Source organism: Cavia porcellus, unplaced genomic scaffold (assembly GCF_034190915.1).
Source record: "Cavia porcellus strain 051 isolate PalLab524CR breed Dunkin Hartley unplaced genomic scaffold, mCavPor4.1 scaffold_8, whole genome shotgun sequence".
Taxonomy (NCBI): Eukaryota; Metazoa; Chordata; class Mammalia; order Rodentia; family Caviidae; genus Cavia; species Cavia porcellus.
Window position 1 is genome coordinate 14,890,585 of NW_026947491.1, and position 25,079 is coordinate 14,915,663.

The 25,079-nt window shown below is 45.3% G+C and overlaps 2 long non-coding RNA genes across 5 annotated transcripts in view; one reads left to right on the top strand and one right to left on the bottom strand.

Annotated features, from left to right (window-relative positions):
• Positions 1-254: 254 nt before the first annotated feature.
• The window catches only part of LOC134477239 (uncharacterized), a 30,248-nt gene continuing 5,423 nt past the window's right edge, over positions 255-25,079 (bottom strand). The window contains exons 2-4 of one of the 4 annotated variants that reach the window (XR_010049150.1): positions 9,766-9,919; positions 8,831-8,904; positions 255-3,714 (exon numbers count right to left, since the gene is read on the bottom strand). This is a non-coding gene — a long non-coding RNA (uncharacterized LOC134477239). Of the gene's footprint in view, positions 3,715-7,091; positions 7,111-8,432; positions 8,905-9,753; positions 9,920-25,079 lie in introns of those variants that run through there. The other 3 variants (XR_010049149.1, XR_010049147.1, XR_010049148.1) reach the window with 3 other exon arrangements.
• On the top strand, positions 9,856-20,906 carry LOC134477240 (uncharacterized). Its single transcript, XR_010049151.1, has 3 exons — positions 9,856-10,052; positions 17,154-17,286; positions 19,920-20,906. It is a non-coding gene; the product is annotated as an uncharacterized LOC134477240 (long non-coding RNA).

The window sequence follows — 25,079 nt, forward strand, 5'->3', positions numbered from 1 at the left end:
CTCCATCATCCAATCAGCTTCCAAAGAGCCTCGCATATGCGGACACCAGGCCCTGCGGTGACTTCTAGACACAAACCTTTACATCGCCAATGAGTTGAAATGATATACGTCAGGTCATTATTTCTGTGCATACGTATTTTAATTTGTCAGTGTTTAAACCCTGGCTGATACCATCTGTTCATCGATCTGAACTCCTTTCTCGGTTTGACAACTCCTCTAAGTACTGTGCAGTGCGATAAACAGCAAACATCTGTGTGCCATGAAAGATTTTTCATATGTATTCGCTGTGTCTGGGAAGTATGGTGCTGTGGTAAATGACATCGTGCTGGGAACCGCGCCAGGTAAGCGCACTCCATCCGGGGCCTCTGTCGTGGATGCTGGTCTCGTTCAGTGGACAAAGCGACTCTGGTTCCCCTTCCACAGTTTTCCTTCTAAAATATCGCTTTGTGACATGAATTATTTGCTATGTAACATGGTGCCTCAGAGCCATTTTTTCTTACAGATCACGAAGATTATTCTTCCTGTTTTGTGATTGAAACAACCTAGCAAGCAAGTGCTGAAGACCAGACACGTCATAGACACCTGGGATGTGGCGCATCGCACACCAACCACCCTCTAGCCAGAGAGGGTCATTTATTCATAGGTTACCTTTTCCAGTCTTCATAAATTTTAGGGTTTTTTGTTTTTTGGGGGTTTTTTTGTTGTTGTTGTTTGTTTGTTTGTTTCTGTTTTTGTTTTGTTTTGTTTTGTTTTGCAATGCTAGGGTTTGAACTCAAAGCCTTTCCATCTCTTTTTTATTTCAAGACAAGGTCTCATTAAATTACTAAGTTGTCCAGACTGGGCTCCTACTTAGACTCCTCCTGCCTCAGCCTTCCAGTCTCAGCCTTCCAGCTGGCTGATATTGCAGGCCAGCATCTTCATGCTCTGCTAGTAATATTTTAATTCACTTCCACAATTTTGTGCATGCCATGTAACTTTTCCTACGCTGCTTCAGCCAGTTTCATTAAAGCAGGAGGAAAAAGGATTTTATTAATTGATATGACATATTGTCCTTATCCAGAAAGAGAAAAAATCAGAAGAGATTTCTGCATGTACTCAATGACATGGTTTGTCTAACAAGAGCAAGGTTCTGGGTTCCATCTCTAGCAAAATACACACACACACACACACACACACACACACACACAAATTGCTTTTAGTAAAATGAGGTGACTGATAAAGAATTGCCATTGATTCTAGTGAGATTCTACAAAGGGTAGGATTGAGGAATGTGACATGTGTAGCGCTTTGGGTTTGGCTGCTCAGTATGGAATGATTTATTGTGTGAGAGCAGAACCTGCCTTGGTAAATGTGAGGCAGAAGAGGAAGGCTTACAGTTAACAATGGTGGATGGAAATCTGTGTATCGAGTAGTTCTCATCACGCTGAGTCTCCCTTGGACAATCACCAGACCTTTGTAGATTTTTATCCCTTTAGCCCAGCTCATGGAGACTCACCCTAGAACAGTCTGCGCCTGGCTCCATTCCTCCTTTGTGTCCACTCATCTTTGCAACACTGATATCCACAGCAACTCAGAGCTTTGTGCAGGAGCACTTTTGGTGCTTACCCATTTCGGAGGGCTGGGAAATTTAGAACTGGATAAAATAATCTGCAGATGCACTGAATCCAGCTCGGGAATCTGAAAGCGCAAGAGGGTGTGGGGCGTTGCTGCTGACACCCTGTCATGTGCACACCCATTCCGTGTGTGCACTGTGAATGTTTTGCTCTGGCATCAAGCAGAAGCAGAGCTCCAAGCGAGCTACTACACGGTTCTGCTCAAACACTTGCTATAACACCTCCATTTGTGTTAACACGGTTGATAAATTAGAGAAAATTTGAGAATAACTTGGGATTTGCACAGGCATGATTTCATTCCTAAGAATCACAAGGTGAACACAAGGAACTGTAGGAGGCTAACCAAAGCCTAGGAAGACACAAGTGAATATGCACACATGTACGTGCATGTGCACACACACACATACCTTAGCCTCCTCCAGTGTGTTAGGAGCTGCCCATACCTGCTGCTAGAACTTCCTCCCATTTCAGCCACCTTCTGTTACAGTTCTGTAACAAATTATCTTAGACCAAGGAGCTGTTGAATCACACACATATATTGAGTACAGTTCTGGAAGCCAGAAAGTCCAACACTGAGGCGGCAGTGGATTCATTGCCTGATGAGGGACTGTCCTTCACAGATGGCACTTTCCTGGGTCCTCATATGGTAGGAGGGTGGATGAGCTCCCCTTCGCTCTTTTGTAAAGGCACTAATCCCTGTGACAAGGGTGGAATCCTCATAACCTAATCAGCCCCCCAAACCTCTCCACCTAATACAGCCCCTAAGAACCAGTGATCAGTATGTGAAGTTTGGTAAAAGACAAATATTCCAAACATCCTGCCCTTCCTGAAAGCTCATAAGCTGCAACTCACTTCCCTGAAGCTGCCCTCACTTCCCTGAAGCTCATAAGCTGCAAACTTCAGTGTCCACCTCCTCCTGAAACATTAACCCTTTCCCACATTGCCATATCGATGGTAGCATTTTTGCATGCTTTAATCATATGGTGTGTAAAAGTAAGTGAAAATTACTATGAATCTTTGCATTTATCATAGTAAAGAAACATGGTCATTAACCTTTTCAAAGTTCTCAAAACACTCATCTTCCCTTTAAATACATATTCCATCCATTTTGGCAATGTGTCTTTTACTATAATAAGAATTTTTAAATTTAAAAATTCATCATATTATTCAGTTACCTCTTGGATACATCACTGCATGTTATCTTTATTAGGCTGCTATTTTTAAAGTCATCCGTTGACTTATGGTGATGCTTCCCTTGTTCCATTTTCCCCAAAACTCTGTAAGTTTTGTTGCCTGATGCTGCCTGCTGTGCTGAATTTCAGAACTGATTTTCTAAACTTTCACTTCTGGCATTTTGGTCTTTTCTATCACGTGTCATCAAAAAGCATCTCACACTGGGCTTGGTGAACCAGGAAGTTTCCTGAGCTGAGTGGCATGGAGCAGAGAGGCAAGGGTGGGGAGGGAAAGTGTGTGAAGCAAAGAAAACAAATCGCCATCCATGTATAAGTGCTGCATCTGCCTCAAGTCTGCTAATCTTCCCAACAGTCCCACCAGCAGGACACACAGGAAATGCAGCTCTCAAGGACTTTGGTGAAGGTCATGAGGCTCTGCAGCACAGTATCAACACCACCCAGGGCGACTCTGCATGACTCCCCAACGACCTGGGTACTGACCCCAAAAACGGCTTTAGAAAACCACTGCCCTCTCTTCTAACTTCTACCAGTCAAGATCTTCTGTCCCTCTGACGCTGTTTCTGCTGTGACCCGCGGTGGCTGTTCTGTCCACTGACAAAGGGATGAAATCAGCTCCTGGGAGGAACTTGTGTGACAGCTTTGGGGACAGAGCTCTTGCTACCAGATCTTCCTGTCAGTATAGCACAGCGCCAGCACCGGGGTGGCTCCCATCACAAGCAGATCCCTGGACTGCTCAAGGAGAGGTAGGGACACCTGGAAGCCACTGCTTCCACTCTCTGGGTTTTCCCTCCAGGGAAACAGATGTTCTCGCTGGCTGCTGGTCAAGTTGGCAACTTCTTCTCGCCTGGCAGCAGGCACTGGCTTCACACTTTTAAGGATAGTGTTTCGACTCTCAGTTTCAGTTTCTTCTGAGGAAGGATAGGAAGAGGGTAGGATGGGATGGGATGGGATGGGATGGGATGGGATGGGATGGGATGGGATGGGATGAGATGGGATGGGATGGGATGGGATGGAATGGGTTAGAAAGAAACAATAGATTAGAACTTGCACTGGAAGTGGAACAGAGCAGAGCAAAGCAAAGCAGAACAGAACAGAGAGAGTGAAAGCCATAGGCTGTATAAGGATCGTGATGTGGGATGGAGAGGGTGTGGCCGTCAGAGAGGCTCCCCAGGCCTCCCAGCGTGTGCACGCATGCGCACAGGTGTGTAGGTGGGCGGGGGCGGGTGTATGGGTCTCCTCTCCCCCACGGTGGCTTTCCACAGGCCAAGGCCTCCGCCTCCTCCCTGTCGCTACATGGTGATTCCACAGAGAGCTTTGGAGAGAGAAATGGAAACTGTTTTGGTCAATTGCCTTCTTTAGTCAACATTTTTAACAAAAGCACATTTTCCTCTGCACTTAATTTGGCACACCTCCTCAGAGCATAATTCATGCCTTTCCATTTGCAAAAGCAAAAAAGAAACAATTTATGGCGCCTTTTCCTGGATAGACAGAATCCCCATGGGGTTAAGCATTTTACAAACATCACTCAGTCACTGGCAGCTTTGGAGAATGAAAATCGCGTTGTAAATCATTTTTATGAAAAGAGAGCTCCTTAGGAGGCACTCGGGCTTTTACAGAGCACTTAGCTTCTCTGGGTTGCCGGGCCGCACAGTTGCCACGTCTAACTGAGAGACTCATTAACACTGCTAGAGACAATAGTCCTACAGCAAGCATCAGCAAACCCCTGCTCGCCACACGACCTTGAGATGTCACTGCTTGACCTTGGACATGTCCCTCATCTCAGCATACACACTGCAAAGGAAAAGTCCTCACAGTGACACTTCAAAACCTGTTGCCCGGTCAAGCATGTGTCCTGCTGCATGCCTGCAATCCCAGCCTTCTGGGAAGGAGGCTGAAGCAGGAGGATCACAAGTACTAGCCCTCCCTGGGAAAATGAGTGTCTCAAAAATCTAAAAATTCGGGAGGGCTGAGGACATAGCCCAGTGCAAAGGCCTGTGTTCAATCCCCAGGACTACGTGCTGTCCTCTTCCCACAAAAGATGCTGACTGACAAGTTAAGGTACTCAAAGACAGACACAGCGCTGAGGTAAACTGTTGAATGAGCTGTTGAAGGGCTAGACACGGGTGGCATACTCACAAGTCCAATATTTCTAACAAGCATGCAAGTTACATTTCTGGTTTTATACTTGTAAGAAGTGGCAGGCTTCCTGTTCTGTTGATAGTCCTTCTCTATTCCTCTCGCAAGAGAAAGACGACAAACACAAGAAGAGGCTGATGAGTGTGGAAGGGGGGAGAGGAGAAGGGATGCAGGCCAGTGTGCGGTAGGTGGCATGGACCTGTGATGTCCCCGCTGAGCACTGCATTAGGCCCTCACAACCACTCAGTGCAGTAGATTTTTTGCTGGGAAATCTGGAATTCACATGTAGATTAAAACTAAACCTCAGTATCTCGCCTTATAGAAAAATGAACACTAAATGGATCAAAGAGCTCGGCAGAAGACCTACAACTTTGGAACTGCTAGAAGAAAATGTAGAGGAAACACAGATATAGGTAGAGCCAAAGACTTCCTGAATAAGACTCCAGCAGCACAGGAAATAATAAATGGGACAGCAAAGCAAAAAGTCTCTGAACAGCAAGGGAACAACCAAGAGAACGGGAGCCATCTTTGCCAGTTATTCTTCTGGTAAGAAATTAATAGCTAGACTACATGAAGAAAATGAAAACTTTCACAGCAAGAAAAGTCTTATCAATGAATGATCAAAGATATTGAACAGACATTTCTCAAATGGCAAATAAATATATGAAAAATGTTCAACATCGTTAGCCATTAAGGAAATGTAAATTGAAACTGCACTGTGATTCCATCGTACTCCATTGAGAATAATTGTTGTCAAGAACACAAAAACAACAACAAAAAACAAACAAGCAAAAAAGAATATATAACAGTAGTAAGTGCTGGCAGGATGCATCCCAAAGGAACCTTTCCACACTATTGATGGGGATGTAAAGTAGAAAAGCCACTGTGGAAATTAGTGTGGAGATTCCTCAAAATACTGAAAGTGGAACTACCAGACAGCCCAGCTGTACCATTCCTTGGTATATGAATTAAAGCCAAAATGTTATAGGGATGTCTGAGTATTTGTGTTTCTTAAGTCACAATTCATAATAATCAAGGTGTGGAAACCAGCTAAGATGTCCAGCAATGGACCCTTGGATAATAAAAATGCGATTGATACATATGTTACATATATCATTCCTCTCCGTATGAGTCAAATTTTTATCACTGGGACACAATACCTGACAACTGCAAATGAAAGCAGAGGTTTAATTGGGCTCATGGCTTCCAGAGATGTAGTCCATGGCCTGCTGCTCCAAGGGAGGAGCATCACTTCAGAGGACCTAGCAGCACAAAGTTGCTAAGTTCACCATGTACAGGGAGCAGCGCTCTAGAGGAGGAAGCCTAGGAGCAGATTTGGAAGTGAAGGTCGTGCCTTCATGATCTGCCTGGACACACCCAGAAGTGTGCTTTCCTAGTCCCTTGGACACTCCTAAGCTAACTGGGTTGACAGGAAGTGTAACCACCATGTGCGCTGAGCCTGCCTTGCTCACTTGGGAGGCAAAGGTGGTCCTGGAACACAGCTCCATGTGTGAGGAAGTGAACAGGAGGCTGTGTGGAGAGACCTGAGCTCCTCACCAAGCACTGCAGCCCTCCAAGTACTCATCCTTACCATCACCTAGGAGAAGAGGCAGCACCTCACTCTGTCCTGGCACATGGTGATGGAGGCCGTGGGGGTGCACTCCTCACCCCCAGTCCATCCCTTTCATTTCACATCACCTGCTCAGGAAGTGGGCCAACTTAGCTAATCACCTACACTCAATTTCTTCCTCCAGATCCATCACTTTGTGGAGAGTAGAGAAGGTGAAGGTTAAAGTGACTTCCAGAATTGAATAAAAATCGTAGCCCGTGCAGAAAAATGTACCCAGTGATAGCCAGAAAAATGTACCCAGTGACAGCGATGTCTTAGAAGCATTTAATTATGCAGACAGCACAGTGAAGAAAGTTCTAGCTAGGTTCTAGCCTGAAGATGAAGCTCTGGCACCAGGGAGGTTAAGGTTGCACCACTTGTGCAAGGTCACATGGATCACCTGGCCAGGATGAAGACACATAGCCAGGACTCGTGTTCCAGGCTCTTATCCTCTGCAGGGGTCTGCCTCTGGTGTCCACTTGGAGTTTTAAGTGAGTGCTGGGCCCCAGTTGAAGAAACAGTGGTGTAGATGATGCGATTTAAGATGCTGTCAGTAAAACTAATGAAATTTCGTAAGAAATACATGAAATCCTAAAGGTGAAAATACTTTGCAAATGATAACATGTAAAGTACGACTGCTGCTGGTCACTGTTTCTTTCTTTCTTGTTAGCTCTTTGTGCCAAGGTCCCCAAGGGTCACAGCAGACTCATTCACCATTCAACCCCCAAGCAAGGCTTCTGCACCCTTCCAACCCCAGATGCACTGGCACTCAGCGTGCTCTCTGGCATCAAGCAGTCCCTGGGTGCAGGGAGGGTACAACTACGGCAGAAAAAGAGAGAACGCTGAATAATCAAAGCAAGATGTTCTGCTGGGGTGGGGCGACCCTGCTTATGATTACTGATAGCTCATGAAAAATCTTGGCGAATAACTCATGTTGAAAATAGTGATGCATTGTTATGATTTGAAAATGTCCCTCTCTGTGGAGCACGCTTCACACCAGGGAGGTCCCGGGAGTCATTCATTATACACAGGTTATGAATAATGAGGGAAGCAGGCTACACAAGGACCAGGAAATCCTAATGCAACAGGAAGGGTGGGCAGCCCCTGTGGCCTTGGTTTCCCCTCTAGAGTAGCTCTCTAGCAGACCCAGGTGTAGCAGCATCCTGCAAGGAAGCCAGCTTGTCTCCCCACACGCAGACCAATCTGATCCCCCTGCATGCTAACTGGAGCCTGGAATTCCATGCTGAATTTCTTCTGGCATTAGCAAAGCACTCATGCATCCCTCGGTGGAATTACAACCCTATTATGTGCAATTGAATATATATTACTCCTTATTTTCATATCATTAGCTTGGATAAGGCCATTTCTAAAGCACTGAACTATGGAATAGATATGCAGAGGCAGGAAAAGCTGAACTGGAAATCAAGATGCAAAACGTGAGTGAGTACAGCTGTATGTATTTTTAGAAATACAACTCTAGGTCAGGTAAGATAGTGAAACAAGCTACAGAAAGAACAAAGTGTGGTTTTACTGTTTCCATTCTGTCATCTCGATATCTGAGCTCCACCCCCAGCCTCACCCCAAACATGCAAGACCTTGCCCCTTTGTCTGAGAAGTGCAGGAATTTGGACTGCCTTCTGCAATATCAAGAAAGATCCCTTTCAAGAAAGAACAAGTCTCAGGGGCCAGACTGGGTAGGAGGTAGAATTCTCCCCAATCTATGTGACATATACTTTAGAAATGACAATAATATATGTCAGTTGAACTTGTTTAATGTTCAATGTTTAAAAAAATACCTAGAAGGCACGAGGTTGTGAGTTCGATCCCCAGTACAAAAAAAAAAAAAGGAAAAAGGAAAATAAAATAGACTACAGAGGAAAGTTATAGTCACTGAGGTTCTACGCCTGCCTCTTTATTTTCTGTAAATTGGGGCTATTTTTATTGCAAGACTGGGGAGCAAACCCATGACCTTGTGCATGTCGGGTGAGCACTCTATCACTGCATTTAAAGAACTGAGTGAGATTATGTGTAAAGGGACTAACGGTGACAAGGCTATGCTATGTGTGACTCTAACCACAGGAAACGATATTGGTAAACATGGTAAACTGAGGCTTCAGAACCAGCTTCTGTCAGCTCCTCTTGAAGGACATGTGGATGATGCTTCATCAGTAGGGAACTACACATTGCAAAGGATGCTTCTGCATCTCACACCTCAGGGCAGCATTGCTGTGAGCAAAAGGGAGGGCCCAGAAAGGCTGGAGAACGTGAGGTGGACTCACAGAACCACCTGGCAGGAGCAGGCAGATGCAGCCACATCTGGAGGACTGTTCCACACCAGCAGCCTCGGTGAACCCTATGTGCAAAGAGCAGGACAAAGTCAGGTTCCCAGCTCAACTTGGTGGCAAACAGAAGACAACCGGGCTAAGCAAAATAAGTCAGCCTAGCGAGTGAGCCAGGGGATTTGCAGCTACAGCACAGCTCTGCAGTTGTCCATTTTCTATGTCATCCCAGCAGCTGCCCCTTGGTGGCGTCCATGACACTTTGCCCCATGACCACTGTCCATGGGGTCCGCCAGTTAGTAGCCTTCTGATTCATAACAGCTCCAGCTGAGGAGACACGTGGAGTCCATGCAGAGTAAATGTCATGATCAGGGTCACGACCAGGTGTGGCAAGGAAGATCTGGCCAGGGACCCAGCCCAGCGTAGCTTTTGGTTGGGGAAACATTTTTTAGGAGGAGCGGGCTGTGATGTGAAGGAGGAAAGGTTGCTATGGCTTAAATGGAGAGTTTTTCTTTCTTTGCCATGATCTGCAATAAACCCTGCAGTCTGCTGATAGGAGGAGACCAAAACACAACTTCAATTTCCGTTCTGAGTCAGATTTTCTAGATACTCAGTTACCAAACTAGAAAGTTACGTTGGTAAGGCCAGGGCACAGTTCCCATGCTGTTTTGACAATCACACCCTTCAGAGGGTTGACCAGAACTCTGCAACACCCCACTCAGAAACACAGCATGACTGATTATAAAGAAATTCAGAGTATACTTCCCCTAAGAAAACTTTTCTGTCCTTCTCAGTTTTTCTGCTTACAAAACTGATGATCTCAAAGGGATGCAAGTGGTTAAAAAAAATTTTTTAAGGAAAATAAAGGGGACCTACAGGAAGAGAGATCATGTTGTATTGACACAAGCTGCCACCAAAATTACCTGGTAATTTACCTTGGCACTTGAAGAAAAGTGTCAGTTTACCATTGTCACATCAGAATGTCCCTCTGAGATTTGTCAGATGATGTCAGAAGATGCCAGCAAGGTTGTAGAGTGGAGGTGCCTGTCAGCTGGCAGCAGTATGCTGGATATCACACACCCTTACATCCTGTAATTAAATCAGAGAGCCAATCAGTCCATCTCTGCCTCCCAAGTACATGAAATGAGGATCCCTGCAATCACTGCTCACATGCGATTTGTTGCTGTCTCCCTCTGACTTGAGGAATGGCCACCAAAGAGACGTAAGTCTATCAGGGAGTTTTTTCAACCAGGGGATGCCATCAGAGTGAAGCTGAGGGGACTCTAAACAAGTTTGATAAATAAGGGCTCCCTGGTCTCCAGTCCTGCCTAGATGAATATAAGAAGAAAGGGTTTAGGACTTGCTTTCTGGTGCTCATATTTTTAAAGAATGGGACCCTACTTCATTTTCCATGTGACACATGCGTTATAACCAGTAACAGGCTGTGGGTTCTGCATGAATTATTAAGAATCCAGGGCAGAAAACTCCAGATAATTGCTTCAATTTTTCAATGGAGATGCAAGGTGCACCCTGACTGAAAAGATTTGAGATGAAAATCAAAAGAAAAGGAGATTAGACGGCACAGTCGTTAAAGGGATAGACCCGTTACTTACTCCAAATGCTAACGCGACCACTTATTAACTATGTCACCTTAAGCAAAAGCTGTCTGACTGTTCGGAGGTGTAATTCCCTTATCTGTAAAATATGGCTTGGCAGAGTCGTTTACAAATCCTCTCCCATCAGATCTTCAAGGAGGTGCAGAATATAGTGTGAGCATCTGGAGTGAGGGCCTTAAAAATACCATCTATTATCAAAACCCAAGCAAATTTAATAAATAGGGGCAAGCAAGAAACTTTTGTAGGATTGTAGAAAGGGCTCTGATTTGTCAAGAAGACATTTCACAATGTAAATGTCGTTTCTCCTCCTTCTTAATCTGTGACTGTGGGCCAATTAAACTTGCTGATAAATTTCCAAAATGGGTAAAATGGACCATGCTAAGAACGATCCCCACCTCTAAGGGGTAGTTCTAATGATCCAACAAATCATGCAAACTTCCAAGCAGCACTGGTATTCATGCCTCGAGCTAAAGCAATGCCTCATGGGTGTCCACAGAGGAAGAGGGGAGCGTGTGCAGGATATGTGTGTTGTCAACCCTTAACATCAAAGGACATCATGGTGACAACAGAGAAGTGTCCCAAAGAACCTCATGTTTGATGATAGCAAAGACACAGCAGCTCGCTGCCTCCTCCATCAGCCCTGCAATGCCCCTCAGTGATCCTTTCTGTCAGTCTGTCTGTCTGTCTGCCTCTCTCTCTCTCTCTCTCTCTCTCTCTCTCTCTCTCTCTCTCTGTGTGTGTGTGTGTGTGTATGTGTGTGTGTATGTGTGTGTGTGTGTGTGTGTGTGTGTGTGTTAGTGTGTGTGTGTTTCTTGCTATCTTTCTGTCTTTCTTTCCAACTGTCTGGCAAATCATACTAAGGAGGAACCTACCCATTCTCACTTCTGAGGAAGAGAAGCAAATGCAAGAGGGGCTTCCTTAAGTAAATGCTATGATGCTGTGGATAAATTCAGTGCGGATGCATCCAACATCAGCTGTTATATCATGAGTCTGGGCTCTTTGTCCATGCACACATGAGAATCTTCAGCAAATATCAGCATCTGACTAACTAGCTTATCAATGCCCAGACTAGCTAAGTAATTAGAGACATTTGGACTGATATAGAAAGAGGAGTCTATGGTCAGGGAAGTGGAGGCTAAAAAAATCACCCACCAAGTGAGTTTTCATAGTGTTCATTCCTCAATCAAATTCTTAAGTTTTAATTTTCCTCCTAACAACAGCCAATTCTGTTCAGACCCCATAAAATAAATTCAACACATCTCATGCACAACTAGGTATAAGATATATCGCTAGTTGCTACCAGAAAATGAGAGCAATCAGTCATTGATTTCATTCACTCACTATTATTCTGACCTTTTGAGTCTCTTCCATACAATCCCATCATGATCGTGCATGTGTGTGTTTACAGGCACACACACTCACATACACCATAACTCAACGCAAGTGGTCACTAAACCCTTGGCATGCCTTATTCTGGGATCTCAGCCATTTCTCCAAGGATGCAGTTTGTACACTGTGCAAAGCTCCATGCCTAAACATTTTCTCTTCCTCAAAGCCATTCCCCAGAGAATTCTGGAATCAAGAAGACATGAAGAAGATATGTCAATTCTTTCTGCCAGATTTTTTTTTCAAAAAATGAGAATGTTCTGTAAATGCCAAAGCACAAGTGTACCCCCCCCAAATAAATTCCACACAGATGAAACTGTGCCAAGGCTTATATTATATAACATGGTTTTCTCAAGACAGGCATGATGAGAGCTTTGAGTTCTGCCAATCAGTGAGATATATCTGAACAAATGATAAATAGAAAGCAGATTGAGAACATGCAGAATCCTGGAAAATAACGCACATCGATTCATAAGATGATGGAGCAAAGAATCTTTTTGAAATTTACATATAGTGATGAGTTAGGGCTAGAGATGTAGACCACTGGTAGAGCCTTTGCCCAGCATATACAAAGACCTTGGTTCAATCCCCAGTACTTCAAAAAAGAAACAAAGAGAAAAAAAAACTGGGTCCCACAATCCTCACTCCTGTATGAGCAGAAGACTTCCTACCAGGGAGCACCTCTTAAAGTTTCTACCACCTCCCTAAAGTAGTGTAAAGTTGTGGAGTGAATCTTTAGCCTAAGGACATTTGGGAGACATTACAGATTCCAAGCACAGAAGCTATGTTTACTTTATTTAGTATTAGGTAGAATATGAGATGCGTATTTCAGTACAAGCAATTACAAGAAGAGGACCATGAGTATCTAGTTAGTTCACTGCCCCTCCTACAAATATTCTCCTGTCTGTGTAATCGCTGGAGTAGCCCCACTGTAGACTAAAATCCCAGACAAGCTACACATCCCAGGAAGAGAAGCATGTGCTTTAGGCTAGAGGATAGTGTGCTAACAGGCATGAAAGCTGCTTTTTTTGAAAATAATACCTTCAGAGGGAATAGAGGGAACTTTAACAGGGCTGTAGACAAACCAGTAGGAAGGAAGTGGAGGTGAGAAATGAAACAGATTAGAGCAAAAACCCCTCTGTGTGTGTGTGTATGTGTGTGTGTGTGTAGCTGTCAAGGTTACCAAGAGGACCTGGCTTCATTCTGGAAGCCATGGTGCTTAAGAGATTAGGGCCACAGCCACCTTTCAGAAACTGACAAATATTCTGATCCTTCCCCAGAGGGAAGAGCACACATTCCTTCAAAAATGTGCACACCACCTGCAGTGTCCCACAGGGCATCTAAGGCCAACCTAAGGGCCTCCTAGTTTATAGAAAATGAAATAGTATGACACCAAACAAACAGGAAAATGACACATGGAATTAATCCATAACTGTGGGTGCAAGCTTCTGTGATGTACATACATTTCTGATATCCATGACTGCTGCTTCTCAGACAGTAAAATCTAAGGAATGATTCCCTTCCTGAACATCTGAATCCAAAACCAAATACCTGATTCTAACCAAAACTTCCATATGCTGTGATGAGCACTGGAGAAAAATCAGGCAACCTGAAACGCAGAGGTTTAAAATGAATAGGAAGAAATCAAGACATTGCTTTGTGATAAGATTATGGTGACTCTCCAGTTTCCTTAGCGTCATGATGAATTTATCAGTTCTATACTTTTGTTTTTATCTGCTTTTCTATTGCATGCTACTAGAAAAAAAATAACCAAAATCGAGAGTGACCGTTGAGGCGCTTTTATCCAAAAACAATAGCCCAAAAATAGATTTATTATGTAAAGGTCCAAATGAGATACTCAGATTTCACTTGTAATCTGAGTTCTTCATGGTAGAATGAGTGTTATACAGATCTGAAATTTTCCCTTTAATTTTCCTGCAAAAATATGACTTGGTTCTTCCCACTGGAAGCCACAGAGAACACACATATTCCCTGTGTTGTCTTTTTAAAAATCATACACTATTTACAAATGTCTATCAAAATCCAACTAGCCTTCAAAAAAGGTCTCTTCCCATCTATTATCCACCAAGGTCAAATCAAAGATCTCTCATTCCATTTCTCATCTGACCAGGGCCTCACTTCCCACCATATTGATTTTACTATACTAATTATCCAAATGGGTGCTTGGAGGCAGGTACTCCCAGGAAGATATGCCTATCTTATTTACAGCTTGAAACTTTGCGAGGAGACCCTCTGAGTCCATTTGACAAACAACATTGGGAAAATGGTGTAAATCAAAAGGTCCAGGGTTCTTTCAAGCCCAGCAGCAGGTTTATTGGCAGATTCTGCAATAGCCAGTCTTCCCTGCTTCTCCTGGGTAAATTGCACGAGCTGAAGTCAGCACTTTAGAGGTCAGAGTCACTCACTGTGAGCCATTCGTAATGTGAGTGGCAGTGCCGGGGCAGTCACCCGCGAGGGCACAGCAAGGGCACCAGTGCCTCAGCCACTCACTAGGACAGAGAGTCAATCAGGTGATGAAGACAGGACACTGCAGCCCGAATGGCTCTGATGGCTTCTGAGCAACTGAGTCCTGTCTTCTTCAGGGTCTCTGCATCCTGGCCACAGCAAAGGAGAGGGGAGGGACATGGGTGACGTCCTCCGGCCTCCTCCTCCCTCATCCCACACCCACCGCTCACTTTCTTCCTCTCTTCCATACTCTGGGAAGAACCCACCTCAGCCCACTGCCCCTGAGATTGCAGGATTCTCTTGGGGAGAGAACACAGGAGGCTCAGAGGCCTCAGACCAAGGGGAAGCATTGAGAATTTGGCCAGAGAGGGTGGCTGTGGCCTCCAGTCTGAGCAGGAGAAGGTTGAGAGAAAGACTAAAGTACGAATCCCATAGCTGAGGAGATCGAGAAACAAATATCAAAGGTGAAAGCCCAGGTGAAGAAAGTGGGGGGTCAATCAGTACCTGTGCTGCGGAGGGAGCTGAGGTCTCTATGCTTTCTTCTTGTTGAGACAGTGACCACAGTCCCTGGAAAGGAAGATCCGGACCATTCAAGGGATTTGGCTTAATGGAGCCCGCCCTGGGTGACTGGCAGTGTGACAGATATGCACACTTCAGCCCCTGCAGAGCTGGGATGTGAGTCCATCCCAGCTCTGCCGACTCTGCGTGGCCCACGCATGCTCGAGCAAAGCGCCTCGCAAAGACTCGGTGTTGCTAACACAGAAACTGTCCTCTGCAGGCTGTGACTGTCCACGGCTGGCACAGTTCAGCTTTACCATGTCCTCTGCTACCCTCGGTACCTACCCGCCTCCCCCCCCCCCCCCGCCAAGCACGGATGGGCAGCTTGCCTCAGCGTCCACCAGGTCTTCCAAGGACAGGAGATGCCACTGGGCTGTCAGTCCTGCTTGGGCTCTCCTCATCTGTCCTCCTTGTTCCTGACTCAGCCACTGCTCTGAGGGAGTGCATCCCCTAAAGGGAAAAATACCCCTTAAAGTGGCAGAGATCAGGGAGGATTTCCGGCCTGTTATTAAAGTACCAACCTCTGCAAACCCCAGTAAACTGTCGTGGACAGAAGCAGCCTTCCTGGGGAGACCGACCACTTAAAAAAATCTTTTTTAACTGGCATATGTTTATACCACATAGTAAAATGCATTCATCATAGGGAACTGATACAACACATTCTGACCCTAAAGTCTTCCCCACATTCCTAATCCACTGGTTAACTAAGCTGAACCACTTTTAATTCTGCCTGGAGTCTTGATTCTCACCTTCCCCATCTTTCTTTGGATTTTAGAGAGACAACCAGAAGACAGAAAACCCAAAAGTACTAAAGACAGCAGAGAAGTCAGATGTCTCCAGAAAATGTTCTATGGGGAACATTTCCTGGACACAGGAACTCGACTGACTGGGGTGTACCCTGCCTTCTGGCCTGACACCACTGAATCACCAATATGTGAGGCTCTTGACCAGAAGGGAAAGAAAACCTAGAGGCAAGCAGATCCAAAGTGTGCTTTCCAAGATGGCACCATCCCCTTCCCACCTTGTCATCAGTTTTTGAGGGGCAAGGACTGCTAAGCACCTCAACGGCTCAAGCCCTGCTCCTAGTGACTTAGCCAAGGCAGCAGTGGAAGCCATGGGCCATCTGAGGAAGGAGCCTGTGTGGATGTGGATAGAGAGAGTCCAGCGAGTCCCAGCGAAGCCTGCAGAGTGTGCATGGGGGAGACCTCAGTCCAGGGTCATTCCAAGGTCTGGGTAACAAGGCAGGCTGAGAGGGAGGTGACTGAGACAGAAAGACGGGCGAGAAGAGGTAGGGGCCTTTGCAATGCTCAGGAGGATGACTGAAGGGCACCTTGGCACCTGAAGGGCACTCTCTGACCTTTCTCAACCCCCACACCACTCTGGAGCACTGCACTGCCCTGCCCGCACTGAGGAAGCTCCCCGTACAGCTCCTTCACCATCGAGCCCTGAGGGAGGCTGACTCAAGCCAGGAAGCAGGGTAACTGCCTGCGCACCTCTCCGCACCCCACAAACCACACTCCAGCAACCAAAAGTGACAGACAGAGGGAGAGAGAGAGGTCCTGCGGGAGCTTCAGGCTGCACCCGAGAGGGGCTGCTTCATGGAAACGTAGTAGGACATCGTCCTGCTGGAAACAGCACTCAAGCATAGAGGTTCTTAAAACACCTGAGAGACCCAGCAGTCTTGGATGAGCCCGAGTCTCTACAAGGGCAGATGAAAAATCGTGAAATGAAAAAAAAAAAAAAATGAGAACAAATCAGAGCGACACACACGATAGAGCTCATGAACCATCAGATTGGCCAGGGTTCAAAACAGAAATAGAAATTTTTTCTTTTGTCTTTTTCCTTTTTATCGGTACCGGGGATCGAACTCACGACTGCCTGCTTGTAAGGCAGGCACTTATGCCACTGAGCTAAATCCCCAGCCCCAATAGAAATATTTTTAAAGCACAGTAACTGACAAGTGGCAAGATGCCACCTATGGATATGACAATAGGAAAGCACCCAGTGAGTGGCGTTAACATAGCCAGAAAGGTTGGATAATCCCAAAACCCCCATCATGGCTCCAAACTACAGAAAACTTCATTCTGTGTCAGTGGACTTCAGACACTGCCTTGGTTAATAGGGTAAGTGGGGATTCCTCAGCCTTGAATGGATCCTGGATCTCTTAACAATACCTTCACCAACTGCAAACATAATTAATTCAAAATCTATTTCTCGGCTCCCTTGTGTTCTAAATTAATGAGATTTCATGCAGTGTATCAGAGTTACCACTCTTTGTTTCTCCTCTTTTTCCTCAGATGCTTACAGCCCAAAGGGCTTCCAAATGGAAAGGGAAAAGACACCAAGACACTGCCGTATTCCTTATTTTTGGCAAAATGTTCAAGGCACACATGCTGATTTCGAAGCGAAGAACAAAACATAGAGTGAAGAGTATGTATTTTGGTTACACTATTTTTAATCAGACTGACTATCCACCATAACCATCTTCGAGTGGCCCAGCTTTCCTACTTACCTAGGACCTTTTGGGATCTGCTCCCACCTCTGACCTCTTAGCTTTCCACCCGCTCCACCCAGTCGACCACTCATACTCTAGCTAGAGCACACCTCCATGCAAATGCACATCCTTTGCTATAGGGCCTTGGCGAAACTCTTCGGTAGCTGCAAGGAGAAAACTCTGCATGATTTGCAAAGGTTTTTAGAATCTGGTGTGAACCATCTATCTCACCGCGGGCCCTCTCTTCCTGCTCTGCAGTGCTCCCCTCTGCCCAGCCCACCCTGGGTCGCTTCCTTTGCTCTGACTCCCTCTTGGCATCTTCCCATTCCTCCCAGATACAACTGGGGCTCCACTGCCAGCTCCCCAAAACAACACAGAACTCTGCTGCCCTGTGCATCTCTGAGTGTCCATTCGCTTTCTTGCTTTCCAGGGTTCCTGGGTCTGGGGCTACGTTTCATTCACTTTAATCATTTGTATCTAGATCCCATCCAAGGAGTGTTTGGGAAGCATCTGCTAAAGAAAAGGAAGGAAAGCAGAGGGAAAGGGCAAGCCTCTGTCCATCACCATGAGCAGGGTCGCTGCCTCACCCTGGTTCCTGGTCCAGGCCACAGAGACTCCCACATCCTGCCCCTGCATGTGCATTTTAAGGGGATTCCTGAGTCTTTTCTAAGGGACCGCTGGTGTCTGTGTGCACGAGTTTGGGAAACGCAGCCCCTTTGTGGCTGGGCTTTCTGGAAGTGTCCGTGTTGCAACACTTCTGATGGAGGCAGAGTCCTCTCAAACACAGCACCCACGCCTCAGGTTTGAACCACACGCCAGCCTGCAATATCACTGCTACTGCTCACCAGCACCTGAGACCATAGCCCTGGGTTCAGGACCACTTCCTCTCCCAGGATGAGCTTTGCTTGAGGCCCACAGCTTGCTCTCTGCTGGACCTTTGCAGCAGCTACCAGTCCACCTGCTGTGGAAGGAGGGAAGGGAAGAGCAGAAAAAGTGAAAACTTTTAAAGATAATTACCAGTATTGCAATGAATATAAGAGAAGCTAATGAGTTGTTGCATTCACAAACTGGATCAGATACTGAGTGTGCATGCGTGCATGTGCATATACCTGCATGCATGCGTGCATGCATGTGTGCATGCCTATATATGTGTGCCAGCATCTCTGGCCAGGGATGCACAATCCACAGCCAAGTGGAGAGGCAATTTCCCCAAAGAAGTCTTCAGCAAAGATCCTGCAAGCTCCCAGGCCTCGGGTGATTAAACATTGTGACACTGTCCACCTTTCATTGTGACATTGTCTCCACCTTTCATTTTTCTACTGTGAACACAGGAAAAGATCTCCCCTCTGCTGTCTCCCAACACCTGATGTCCCTGCCAGTGGGTGCTCTGAATGTGCTGATCTTTGTAATCCTTGTTCTTTGGCTGGAAAAGATCCTTGGACCTCTTTCATGATGGTGACAGCACTCAGAGTAACTTGAATCCATGTTCCAGGCCAATCGTTAATCTTATTTGGCTCAGAATGAGCTATATTCTTGTTATTGTTCTTTAAAGTACAGTTGGTATTTCACATCAATGAGCCAAATGGTAGAAGCTACTCAGTAGTTACTAAAAAGAGAAAATAAACAAATGTGGTCTGGCCAAACAATAGAATATTACTCAACCCAAAAAAGCAGTGTTTTTGTTAGTATATGATTGTAGTGCACAGTTTAGCTTTCTCACCTGGCCACACATACGAAACACATCCTAATTCTTCTTTTCATTTCCTTACCTCCTCTCCTTCTCTTTCTTCATCTCTTGATCCTTTTCCCTTTGTAAAAGGTCTGTCTCCCTGCTTCTTATTATCTAGCTTTTCTTTTGGTCTTAAAGTATAATTTGGGATTCTCATGTGGGAGAACCATGTGATACTTTAAGCTGTGTGTCTGATTTATTTCACTTAACATTATGATCTGTGATCAGGGAGCATCTATTTTCTTCCAAATGACTCAAGCCAATCCTTCTTTATGAAAAAGCAGTATTCTATTGTCTATCACACCACGTTTTCTTTGTCTGCTTGTCTCCTGATGGACATGTAGGCTGATTCCAAGATTTAACTATTAGGAGTTGTGCTATAAAAGTGGGTGTGCATGGATCACTGTAATAGGATGGCTTTAACTCTTTCAAGCAGACACGTAGGAGAGGAAGAGATGGTTCAAATGCAATCTCTGGTTTTAGTTTTCTGAGGAACCTCCATAACCGATTTCCAAAGTGGTTGTGCTAGTTTACCTTTCCAGCAATGGTGTTGAAGTCATGCTTTGAGAAAGGAAATCTTGATACATGCTACAACATGAAGTCACTGTGTGAAGTAAAATAAGCCAGGAACACACAAAAGATTAGACTCTACGACGTCTCACACAGTATGGGTCTAGAATAGTCAGGTTTGTAGACATGGAAAGCAGAACATTGGTTGCTAAGGGCTTGGACAGGAGGTAGAGGGAAGTGTTTAATGAAGACACAGCTTTAGTTTTGCAAAACAGGAAGAATTCTGGGGTGAACTGTGCCTGTCACTAATAAACTGTATACTTAACACAGGTCATGTCTCCAAAAGTGGCCCAGCCAGCACTGTGAAGTGTAACATGTAGCCAGAGCCATGTCACTCTGTCAAGAGCAAGACAACTTAGTGAATTAGAAGTGTCAAGTCTGCTGAACAGCAAAGGCCAAGCATCATATCAGCACAGACATCATCAGGAAAGTGAACTCCAGCTGAGAGAAACTCTGGGCAGTGCCCCACTGCTGACCAGTACAACCGCAGCTATCACGTCCAGTTTCCTCCAGCCTGCCCTGGAGTAGATCTCTGAATTTTAGGGTCTAAACCATGGCCTCTAGAGGGAGAAAAAGAGAATCACAGACTTCCTTAGAAAAGAAGGATCATTCCATTCAACAGGCTAACCCTTTCAGGGAGGGAAATAGCCAGGAAAGGACAGGACAGCCCCCAAAATTAGGGAGAAGGGAGGATGGTGTCCAGATTTTCCTTCTGGAGACAACACGAACTTCTGACTTTCTGCATGATTTGCAAAGGTTCTCCAGAAAGTCTAGACATTTGGTGGAAAAGGGAATGACAAAAAGTAAGTGCTTCAAGGTTGTGGAAAACCGCCCTGTGAGATTTAAATAGCCCTCTTAACTTTGTCTCCACGCTGTGTTATCTGACCTTTCCGCAAGTCCAGGAAAATCACAGGCTGATGAAATACAGAGTGTGCAGGGAGGATTCTGTCAGGAAGGAATGGAATGCAAAATTAAAGCCATTAGGCCCAATGCAGACTCTGCAAATAACAGCTGCCTAGGTCTACGCACAAATATTTTAGACATGTAAGAGAAGTCAGACAATCATCTAACGATTCTCAAAACAAATTCAGAAGGCAGATGATAGTATTAGCTTTAAGGCTCTAAAGCCAGTTAGAGCACTCTGATTACAGAGGTGGAAAATGACCACTTAAGCACTTTGCTAATTTCCCACCAGCTCTAAAACAGCCAGACTCCTCCTCACGAACTTCCTTATTTTGTCTTTTTTTTCTCTTCTCACTGCACTTTCAGTTCTCACTGTGGCTTTTGCAAGGTTGTGGCTTTGATGTGGCTCCACAGCAGTGAGAATCCACCCCAGCACCTACGCTACTTACAAAGTTCAACTTAGAAGATTTAAAATCACAGCTAAGTAAAAGACAAACGAGGAGCAGGGTTCAAGCCAGAGCCAGTGAGAGCCCAAGAGGATGTCACTGTTTGGATATTTTTGGTGGACATTGTTTGTTTTCTCTTTTGTGGTTTGTTTCTTTGTGGTACTGGAGGCTGGGCCCAAGACCTTAACACTGAACTATATCTTCAACTCCTTTTTAATTTGTTCTCTTGCTAAGTCACTAAGTTGTCCAGGGGTGACTTGAGCTTGCCATCCTCCTGCCTCAGCCTCCCAGAGTACCAGGATCACAGGCATGTACCACCATCTGGAGCTCCCTTGAGGCTCTCACCTGCCTTTCCTGAATGTGGAGGGCTCCAGCCCCAGGACAGCTGCCTGCCTTTCCAGCTGGGCAGGTGTGCACTGCACACCAAGTACTCAGCCTCTGACTGCTACAGATGTTACACACAGGGACCCCCATGCTACAGCCTCTACCCTGGCCTGTCATGCCCTGACCAGGGACTAGCTCGCTCCTGCTGGTTCCCAGGCCCCTCTGCTGTGTCTGGCTGGCCAGCCTGAAGCACAGTGAGAGAGGTCATCAGAGCAAGCTCACTGGAGGCTTCTTGCCCTGCTGGAGCTGTGGTTTGGGAGTGGGGGGTCACAGAGCCAGATCACTGAGTATCCAAGCCAGGGACGATATGGGCCAGCGATGTCTTCTAGGTTTAAAGAGTGGTTATTCCTGAAGCCAAGCATGGGAAATGCAAGTGTGATCCAACCACACAGAACGTATGCACTGAAAAATGTGTCAGTACCGTGTGCTAACTGACTGTACCACTCGAGCTCCTACGTATTAAAAAATGTATTGCAGTAAAAGCCAGTGCCTTCAAACCCTTTCAGAGCCCCTGCCTCTCACTCTGAGGACACCATCCCAACTTCCCTGGCCCCTGCTGAAACAATTCTGGAGTCCTCTTTTCTGGGGGCCTTTTTAATTCATGACAAAACCATAGCAAATGCCACTGGTAAGCACCATCTCATGTAAAGGCAGCTCATGAAAACATAGCATTTTGTCCTCATTTGCCTTAGTCACCAGATCTGGCACTGTGGGACTCCAGGCCCTTATCCTGAAGTCACAGTGACCATGAAAGGGAAACATTTTTAATCCATTCTGGATATGGAGGCAGCCAGGACAGCACAGCTAAAGACCCTCAGGAAAGAGGACTCCAGAGCTGCTGCGGGAACGGGCAAGGATGATGGGATGATTGTGTGCAAAGCCAAGGGGAGGATTTTGAGGGGACTCCTGGCCATGTGTCTTTTACTGTAACACACTTTTAAAAACATAACCATTTACCACATCTTTCAGGTTACTCTTTCTGGATAGAGAGAGAGGTAGGAGTGAACGCCCAGAATCTCCTTGGGCTTGGTGCCCTCCACTCCTTCTCCTTGGCCCCAAATCGCCCCAAAGCAGGGCTTGGCACGTGGTGGGATCCAGCCACCCCTCTTCATTTCCACCTTGAGGAAGTAAACCTGGGAAAAAGAAAGATGCCCATGGCGCTGCTTCTCCTGTCTCTTTCTGGCCAATTCTGGTTCTTCCACCAGCCCTGCTCACCAGAGACACCAGTCAGAGGGCAGCCCGCGTGAGAGAGTCACCTTGCCTCCTGGTCCCCTGTCCTCTCTCCCTGAGCTGTGTTCCAGTACATGTCTATTTACATTTAGATGGAGAACACGGTTCATTTGCCAAGGTACATTTCGGTAAGCAACAAATTCCAGGATGGCAGTGCATTTGTTACAACCAATTAGGAGAAAATTATCACTGGAAAGTGTCATACTTCTTGCACTGGGACAGAAGCCAACATGTGACATTTACGAGTCTTACCTCATTGGGTTCAGGGAACGGGGAGAGGTTTAATTCTAATTCAACAAAATACTTAATGCAAAGCCTGAACCTCTAGGACTATAAATTCCAGTGTGCAGACCAGAAGGCAGCCACTCTGGATATCCATGCCCCGACCCTGGCGGACAGGAATAGAGGCAGCAAATTAGACAGTTTTGAAAATACACTGACTTGACTCCAAGTCCCAGTTCTGCCATTTTTAAGACATGTGATCTCAAGATCATCCGTTATTAGCTGTGCATAGGGGTGGACACCTATAATCCCAGCATCCTGGATCGAAACTTTGAGCCTCGACTAGTCGACTGGATGAGACTCTGCTTCAAAATTTTTATTAAAAGAAGAGGGAAGTTGGGGATATAGCTCAGTGTGAAAGTTCTGGGCTTGATTCTCAGTACCTGAAGAAAAAAAAAGATTATTTTATTTTACATAGAATACAGAGATCTTAATATGTACCTTGCACCATTGTTAGTATGTATGTATAAAGTATCTAATTCTTCACCTGCCATGTAACAGTTGCTCAATGGGAAGTAGCTCTTCCCACCTCTTAGAGGCATTGAATAGTTATAAAAGCAAAAATGTATTATTTCAGCTAATCAGTATTTACTGCCTGCATACGCCCACTATTTTACTGTATCTTCAAAGTATTTCCAGTGCAGAACACAGCTTAGCCATCAAACGAGCTTCACAAGACCTATGAAGAAAACTAATGTGTATCTTAACACTAAAATAATTTCAGGTGGAGAATAAAATACAATTAAAAGAAGAAAGCACAAGCTAGAGGAACCATGGTAGATGATAAAAGCTGTCTTAAAGCTGGGAAAACTTTCTCGGCAAAGCATGAAAACCAGAAGCCATTAAGGAAATGGTGAAGACATTTCAACCCATAAACTGTGGTTACTTCTTCCAGAAAAAATACCACTCAACCAAACCGGGAAAATATTTACAGTGCATATAATGTTTTACTGATTCTTACAGAAGGAAGTCTTATAAATTGATATTCTCAAATGGCAAAGATTCAATAGGAGTTGGTGAAAATACAGAAAAAGACATAGACTCAAAGACATAAATGGGTAACCAGACTCATTCAAACAAGAAATGGAGGGGGAAGAGGAAGAGAGGGAAAGGAAAAATGAAAAAAAAAAAAAAACCCACCACAGTGTGATAGATCTTTTGCAAAAAGGAAGGGGGCTAAGAAAGAGAGGGATGGGAAAGGTATGAAAAAGAAAGAAGGTAGGTGGCAGGATCGGAGCGAGGACCCTCCAAGCAAGCAGAAGGATGTCCAGGGGAGCTCGTAGAGAGGTGTCCTTGGTTGCATTTTTTAAAGATGTAGACACCCACCATGCAGTGCCAGGTCACACTCTCTGTAGAAGAGCCATCTGCATTCCCACCTTGGCAGACAGCAGATGGCAGGCGAGCCTGGCGAACACCATCTCCGTGTTTCTCTTGCTGGCACTGACGGGCCTGGTCTCCAGAGGCCACGCACCCAGAAGCAAGGAAGTCTCCACAAAATATGTAGAACTCGGGTCCCTTCCACTTCACTATGTCATAGCAATCTGACCCAGCACTGAAACCTCTCTATATGGACTCAGTAGAGTACCGAGCAGGGGACCCGGTCACATGCTTCTTCCTCTGCAACTGGAGATGGTGTGGCACACCAGACTTGCCAGGCACAGCTATCTCTGCTCCAGAGAGCGGACTCTCAGCCCCCTCCCACCCCGGCCTCACCTCTCACCACACCTCTGCCTCCAGGTTCCTTAAACATCTCCTTGTTGTAGAACATTTAGCTTTATTAAAATGTTTGCTCCTATAAATTATGCTCAGCTAACTAATTCCTGGTTTGTTAACTTTTTATTGCAGTTCTAATTATGTCTTTAGGGAGATTTCTCATAAATAAAACTTTTATGTCAAAAGGTAAACACACTTAGAAAATTCTTGATACATTTTCCCAAATAACTTTCCATAAGGTTTGTTTGCATCTATTTACATTCCCACGGCAGTAGTAATTGTCAGGGATATTTTTCTCAGCAAGCTAATATGTTCTCTTGAAATATTTGTTAATTTTGATGGAGAGAAAAAGTATCTTGTTATTTTTAGAACCAGGTCGCTAGGATTTCAGTACTTTCCAAATATAGCAAATACTATTTAGCTTTCCTCTTTGGAAGGAAGGAAAGGAGATGGAGACAGAGAAAGTAAAGAG